This window comes from Mercenaria mercenaria, chromosome 9, assembly GCF_021730395.1.
Source record: "Mercenaria mercenaria strain notata chromosome 9, MADL_Memer_1, whole genome shotgun sequence".
Taxonomy (NCBI): Eukaryota; Metazoa; Mollusca; class Bivalvia; order Venerida; family Veneridae; genus Mercenaria; species Mercenaria mercenaria.
Genome location: NC_069369.1, coordinates 81985769 through 81994849, shown reverse-complemented (window position 1 = coordinate 81994849; position 9081 = coordinate 81985769).

Here is a 9081-nt window from a genome sequence, read left to right as displayed (position 1 = left end):
GTAACGTAGCTATTAGCAAATTATATCGTTAAGCAGATTTTTATGTTGCTTATGCTCTATATTTATCTTATATCGCCGTCATCTTTTCAATATCGACACCAAAACATGTTGCTTTTTGTTTGTTTCAAAATGCAGGGCATAGCAATAAACCAGATCAACGCTATCTAAAAGTAACAGAAGTGAAAAGAGTTATCGGTATTTGCGTGGTGGTACTATCACAACACGTGAACGCACTTTGTGTAACAATGCTACGCTTGCATACAAGGAAGATTTTTGTTTAAAAAGGTGGTGTGCGTTTCCATAAATTATGTACATATATGTTTGTTGCAAAGATCTTAGATAAAAAAGAAATTATCTCAAACTATAATGCTCCGAAATGCAAAACGAAGTGGTTTAGGCCTTAAAATGTACTGACCAAAACAGCTAACCCGTCATTTGTTACCTTGCCAATATCTCAAAATGTCTCAAAAGTAAACTTTAGCAGTTACGCACAGACATAGGACAATGTTGGTGATACCAAAATTTGATCAAAATTAAATTCATAGACATAAAATAGTTTAGTCATTAGACAAATTCAGCCCACTTCGGAAAAGTCAAAGAAATACACTGATCTACAAACTACTGATAAACGGAGTAAATGGCAACAAAAACAAAATAAGACCCTTACAGTACACTACTGAAAAAGATACTTTGAAAAACTTTCTAAAGTCCGTGTGTAATTTTGCCTTTGGTTTTCACCTTTGGGGCAAGCCCTTTATTTCAACTTGGGACCATACGCTGCTTTTCATAGAATTACACACAAATGTATCATTGAAGGTTCCATGTGCACAGCCGTATAATCACATCTACGGATGTCTCTAAATTGTTTTTGGTGCTTGTAGCATGTGTAAATACTAAGTTCTGCTCAACCCGGGGCTAGAGGGTATGTGCGGTAGCATGCATTTACACGACCGTCCATGAACAGGCTCAATCAAACAGAGCCTGCAACATTTTCGTTTTTGTCAAGTTGAGCGACCTGTGGAGTTTTTACTTTTATTTCTATTTTATTATCACAGCAGCGTTATTTGTGCCGTGTGGCGGCCGTAATACGTCTCCCCGTACATTCAATCAGAACTGTTATATTTCGATCTTTTTAGATCTTTCAGCATGACTTTTATGTTGACTGTGTTATTGGTAATTTTAGTTTACTTCGGCTTGGGTGGTTTCAATACTGCCGTTTTCATAGCTTTGGGTATTGTATAATCAACCCTTGGATATTTTAAATTCCATGTTTGTTTTTTTTAGTTCAGCCCATTGATTTCCCAGTTAGGGCAAATTCATTACATACGCATTGAAGGTTCCATGTGCATCGTCGTATGAATACGTCTGCATGTGTCTCTAAATTGTTTTTGGTACTTGTAATATGTGTAAATGTTGCGTTTTGCTTAACCCAGGGATAGAGGGCATGGACGGTAGCATCCATTTCCATAACCGTCCACGAACAAGCTCTATCAAACCGAGCCTGCAACATTTCACTTTTGTCGTGTTGAGCGACCTGTGAGTGTCTAGGTTTTCTTAAAAGATATTTTATATTTGTATCATATTTAACTAATTTCTAGTAATTTCAAATAAAACATTTAGTAATTTAAAGATATTGACAAAATAGGAAATGGCGAGTTACCTCTATTGTTCAGTATGTTTATATGTATAGAATATATTAAATCATTATTTGGCATAATTCTCCTACTCAATAATTGCTAATTTCAACCTTGATGCAGATATTCGCCACAATATTCAATGCAATCCAAGCGAATTTCACAATTTACTTGACATAAATAAAGTAAGGTTTCACAGAAGATAAACATTTGATTTATTCATATTGTATTGCTTCTTTCGCATGGTATAACAAATTCACAAATAGCGAGCGTAATTTAACACTTTTATAAATGCGTGAATATTCAACTTATGTAAAAGCAAAAGGGTCAGACAACTAGGTTTAACAATATTAGAGTGTTGGCCCTTCAAAAATAAAAGAAAAAAACCCATGCATATATATCTTGTTAATTTTAATTGCGATTGTAAAAAGGGAACCGTAATAGTATAACCACAGCATGATATATTCACTGTATGTTTCAAGAAATATTTATAAGGTCCAAAATGCCATTGCATATTAAGGTTCTTCACATGTTAACCGCAAAAATACACTTAGCAAGATAGCCGCATGAGATGCCAACGTTCTCCTGATATTGTAAAGCCCTTTCCTTTTTATTGATTAGTATTTACGTCAGATTTGGGGATGCATGTTTCAGACAAGTAATTGGTATTCACATGGTATTCCCATGGGAACAAATTGTGCACTTCTTGTCGCACATTTGTTTCTATATTATCATGAAAGAGATGTTGTACGCAGACATTCATTATTTCTAAAAACACTACTGAATCAAATATTCTAAGTACAAAAGTATAATGCTTTAAAATTATTTTTGTTAAAGTACTTAAAAAATAGATGGCCAAAACAAAACATTTAACCAAAGAAATTTGATTTTCTTAATATGATTCTGACAACAAAATGTGTCAGAGTTTTACATTTTAGAATGTTTACTATATTCTAATTCCCATGCATTGTATACTGACATGGAAACTGCAATTTATTTTATTATTGAATGTGCAGTTACGGAAAACAATAATGTGAAGAAATGCAACAAAAATTGTCGGAATGTCTGCTTACACTTTTTCACCATAATGAGAGTGTCGAATTTTAGTAACACATCGTTATTTCATATAATAAACTTAAAAGGGTATTGTTGTTATAACTATTGGCCCAACCCTTTTGTGTATTTACATTGATGTATATATGAGATTACAATGTATATATGAATAAGGTAAGGTAGCAAGGTACACTTGAATTCGAACATTTTGGGCGCAGCCAGGCGTTCATATCAGTACCACTGTATTTTTATATAAGAATATGTTATGAATACATAAAACTGAATGAAAACAATAAATCTTACTTATTTGTTTGATTGTTTGTGTTGGGTTTAACGCCGTTTTTCAATAGTATTTCAGTTGTGTAACGGCGGGCAGTTAACCTAACCAGTGTTCCTGGATTCCGTTTCAGTAAAATTCTGTTCTCCACAAGACTAGTAACTGCCAACTTCCCCACTTGAATCAGAGGTGGAGGACCAATGATGTCAGGCACAACGTCGTTTATCAAATCGTCACGGAGAACATACGCTTGGGGATCGAATCCGTAAATCTGCGGTCTCCCTATGGAACTAAGCGGACGGGCTGCCTTACTTATTTGTTGTGTATTTCATCATATTCAAGTATACCACACATCAAAGGAAGTAACCAAAAATGTGACTTGAAAACTCCATTTCTTGAAATAAAGATGATTGAAAAGGAATAAATGGCCAAAAATCTAGTTTTGTTTGTAAGCAGTTTTACAGCAGCCTTACAAAATCAGTCATTCATTAGTAACCTACACCAGAATGAAAAATGGCTTAACAATATTTGTTCGACACAGCTGACTCTTTGGAAATACACATAACCTCTTATGTTTATACACACATATATTAGTAAAATCAAAATCCCTTTCTCTAAGAAGTGTAAACAGGAGTCTTAATACTTGATATAAATAATTGTTTTGCAAGAGCTATGCTAGACGGTGCACTCGTCATTTTATTCAGTTGCCCTCATATGTGAAGCGGATTTCTCCGTAGCCACTCGCATTACAACTGCAAGTCCAGAAAAGACAATTATTTTTAACAGATTGTGTCTTTTTTAAAAATATCTTTTAATCGCAATCTTTCTACATCAATATGCAGTTTGAAGAGTGCTACAGCCATTTTTGCTAACAATTCAGCATATACATGTATATAGGAATCTGCAGGGGAAAAAAGAAGAAAAATGTGCGATATCACGGAGGTTTGTCATTAATGCACACGAGAAGTCTGTACTTTGAATTTAACGAGCTAGGGGCCAGACTAGAACAATGTGGCCGAAATACGATTTAAAACTGAAAGGAAATAATGTTACATGAATACTGAATCTATTGCAGTATGTTTTCAACCGAGCTACATTTTTTCCCATTTCAAAAAAACAAGGAAGAATATCCAACAGGGAAAGCCACGTTCCAAAAACGCAGCCTCCCCAAAGGCACACACGAACAACACTCGCACACCACACACACACACACACACATACACACAAAACAAACACACAAGGACAAAACAAACAAATACAGGAACACAGTGGGGCATAGCCTTGGAACGGTCAGTGGCAAAACCACCACTGGGGAGTTTAAACCGGTTTATGGTGCACCTAACCTCGCTCTTACCCCCCACCATGTTCCAAAGTCACAAGACAGTGTAAACAAAAGTTATCCCCGCCAGGTGAAACACTAACATACGTAAAGGCAACAGAAGGCATGTAATGCAAAACACAAAAATGCTTTTGTGTGTATATATATATAAATGCAATCCTTAGGAACCTAAAACGCATGTACTCAATACCTTTGCAGAAGACAGAGCAACAAGGGAAACACCCTTAAGGGCAGATAATATACCTCCCTTTGTTTACATACAATTTCCTTGTAAAATGCATAGAACTCAATAGTGAATAAGTCATAATTTTGATCACATTTGCATATGAATGTATTATATAATAGAAGTTTTTGTGTTGAGGTATTGAACATAAAATCAAGATAAAGGCATACCGCCAAATGAAAAAGACACAATCCACATCTATCAAGAACTGAAGCATTTATTATTCCAATATCATACATATACAAAATGCGGCGAAACAAGCTTCCATTGCCACCCAACACCACCCTTTATCCAGTGTATTTTTTCTGTTTTATCAGATAAATTTTCACATTTTCATGATTTTATCTCTGAATATTGATTTTGTTCTATTAAGGACAATTTCATATTTTGCAAAAACATTTATAATATCACTCATGTATAAACAGAAGTACGTTAATTTCTTAAAGGCCTGTTGTTTAAATTACAGGAATGCGACGTGTATTATGTTTATTTGTTCACTATTTTGTGTTTTTTATCACAAAATGAATTTAAGACACCAAACATATTTTATGATATCAAGTACTAATATCTGAAAATAATGACTTTTTTCGATATGTACTAATTGATTTTATGATATCATTAAATAAGTGAAAATCGTAAAATAATACTACTGTGTTCAAAAGAATGATATCTATCAATCGAATTAACAATAAGATATAATTATATACATTTTGACATATCTTAAATGATTTTTGATATCAAAAAAATGTATTTTCAAATATCAAAATCTTAATTTAGTATATAAAAAAAATAGAATTAAGGATATGTTGAGTAAACCATGTTTATAAATATCCAATATTCTATTTCCTGATATCTGTAATTCGGTTTATGATATCTTAAAATTCACTTAAGGAGTTATTATTTATGATATCAAAAAATCACTATAATATGTATAAAAAAAGCATACAGTGCACTAAGGACATCACAAAATGCACTTTAAGATACAACAAAATAGTGGATAAATGGATATATTTCACAAAACATTATGTAGCACATTATCTGCAATGCCCTTGTTAAATTTCACTTGATGTTACACGCAACATTGCTATCAAACTGTCATACTATAAAGTACATATAGTCATACAATAAATAGCTATAGGACATTCATATAACGAGTATATCCTAATTGTCATTGTTGGTTACAGACCTGTAAATAGATTTACATAGAATTACTGTTTGATGTTTTGAGTTCTAACTGTGACTATCCTAACTCTCGTACAGTTTTGGAATGCACTTCATTTTGCAGAACAATTTTAGTTACACATAAAGTCTTCAAACTTTTATATCAAACATATGGGTTTTTACCACTCTTTGTTGTTTGAATGACCTCACTTTCTGTTCTGAGTGATTCTTTTGCGAATTTCTACATGTAACTCTCTTATACCGTGTTCACACTAGCAGAATGGTTTTATTTTTATTAGGCACTAATTGGCTATAATTGGTATTTGACATTCAAAACCCATCAAAATATAATCTAGTTTGCGTCCACACTTGGAAAAGAAATGTGGTTTAAGTATATACATGTAATGTTGGAAGTTAACAAATATCTTGCAATAAGCAAAAAAGGTTACAAAGAATTGAGGCTAACAGAAACAAGAAGGGGTCATCAATATTTAAATTTCTGTGTTCATCTAAGAATTTCTGTTCATTCCATCTATTGTCCATTTTGAGCGTCAGCATGACTCCATATCGCAATTTAATGCTTTTGTTTCAACAACAGTCCAATTACTTTTGCCAGCCACAGCATCAATTGTTTGATACAAAAGAGAAACACATGGTATTCTTCCTCCAAAAGGTAAGATCTGTGGATTTGGGATTGTAAAACCAGTTATAACCCACATTTGCGTTCACATTTGTAAAATAATGTAGCATTACTTTTTAATGTAGTATTAAAACCACCTCCCGAGGTAGTTTTAATGCTACATTACAGAAACCACTTGACCTTTACAAAATTCACGTTTTACACCACATATAGTGTGGACGCAAACGAGTTTAAAAAATAAACCCAAGTTAATGTAGGATTAAAAACGTAGTCTGAACACGGTATTATATAAAACTTTACAGTAACTTACAAAGAAAATGTGCCTCCCCAATTGAAATACAGTAATTAATTCCTATTTACGTACCTCCTTTTAAAACATCCATGTGGTGCAACGGAATTGGGCATCGGCCTATTAGACATTTTTATTCTAAAAACAACAGTTCAAATCTCAGTGGTGGCGACATGTTCAATTTATCGACTCATCTTCCGAGTAGGGATTTTTGTCTTACCGATGCTGGAGTTCGCGTTGCCGTCTGTGTCTGTAGATTAACATAGTTTAATTCTATATATATCATTACTCATTGGTGTTACATCTCATCACATTTTATCTTCATGAAAATGTGTTTTTGTATTTTATTTTGTAATTATTGCAAGAGATTATACTCATTTTTGTGTTCGTTTTTCTATCTACTGCTTAAGGGAAGGGCAGTTACTATAATGTTGTCAAAACTTGTTGTCCGACCCTTTTGCCCTTTGATAATTTTATTATTATTATTGTTATTATTATTATTATTACACCAGATTTATATAGTGCCCTTTTCATGATAAACACGTTCAAAGGCGCTTTAAATATAGCAAACGCAGCCACACAGGGCGCGAAATTCATCCTCTACTAGTACAGACACAGAGCGATCTGACCAGAGGGACAGAATGAGTAAAGCCCCCAGAACAGATAGAGAGAATAGACAGTCTGGTTCTTTAACGTGCCCGGCGTATAGCACCGATACACGCGAAGCCGTCTTTCCTGGGAAGAACCAGTACAGGCCTCTAAGTTAGGTGGGAGACACTCAAGAGCATCTCAGAAATTTCCAATTCCTGGACCGGGATTCGAACCCCGGTCATCTGGATTGACAGTCAAGCTTTTTTTCCACTAGACCACCGGCCCACCTGTTTATGTTGAAATTGTTAGTGTAACAACTTTATATCAGAGTAATTAAATATGACTTAATCATTGGTTTAGCTTCAAGCTTAAAATAGTTGTTTTCATCAACACACTCGCCATATGACACAAGAGTCAAAGCTTTGGCGTCAGACTTTTATGAATCGTTAAAACTTTGATGCATTTTCACTTTATCTCTGTTATTACCCACTGAATTTGCTTCAAACTTAAAAGAGTCGAACAAAAATATCACCTACATCGTATAAAGTCCATAAATCCTTTTGACAATTTGACAATAATTTTCATGTATTTTGCCCCTTTTTCACATAAAATAAATTAAAGATATTATTCATTTTCTCTTTATCGCGGGGATTACATAATGAATTTGATTCAAACTTGAGACATTTGTTCCACATAATCATACAGATATCACTCAAGGTCCATACGTTTGGCCCCAAGTATTATGAATTATGTTCCATTTTTACAATGATTGTATTAACTTTCACTCTGTCTCTGTATTTACCTAGTGGGTTTATTTCTTCACTATTTTGAATTCATCTTGTCATTTAAGAAACTTCACATATAAAATGTTTCCCCAGACAAAGCAGTACGTGTATTAGGTGGTAGGGCGTGTAAATCTCTCCCATAAGAGCGCTGATCCCTTAGATATTTTTTATGATATTCCTCCTTTCTGAACACATAAATCGTCTCTTCTTGTCGCTGTTTATTCCTTTACAAATGGATTTAATGCAATGTGTCCTTTTATAACACCAAGAAGTAAAATAAATAATATAAACATACGTCATTTGCAAGTGTATACAACACATTGATTGGGTATTTAAATAGTTATTTTATACTTATTTGTAAAATGAAAATATGATAGACAAGAGATTTCTATACATTATTTTACCTTTTTCTCTTTCAATTATTTATGAAAAACCATATTGCTATATTCTATTTAAAAGATAAAACAAAAGCAGTCCGAGAGACAGCCATTCTCCCGTCGCTGTGTTTTAACTGGAATGTAGGCTAAATCAGAGATGATATGTACATATACATGTACAAACATGTATATCGTTTCGGATTAAACATTATATATATATATATCCCTATCTTTTGTGAAAATTTAAAAAGGATACAAATTCAGACGCAGGTCATATCATAACTGGTAATTCGCGGTAGCGTTGTTTGTGCCGTGTGGCGGCCGTAAAAACTCTCCCCGTACCTCCATTCAGAGCTGTTATATTTCGATCTCTTCAAATCGTTCAGCACGACATTTATTTTCTGTTAGTGTACTGTTTAAGTTTTCAGCTTAAACATTTCGGCTTGGGAGGTTCCAATATTCCCGCTTTTAAAGCTTTGAGTATTGTTTAATCAACTCTTGGATATGGTGCCTGCTTTTTAATTTTGTCTTTTGGCAGTTTCTGTGATGTGCAGGATCCATAACCACAGATCCCTTCTCTAAATTCCAGTTTATTTAGTTCTGCCAACTGTTTTCTCGTTTAGGGCAAACCCATTATTTTATCTGCGGACAATACGCCGCTTTTCATGGTATTGCACTCTGTGCATCATTGAAGGTTCCATGTGCACCGCCG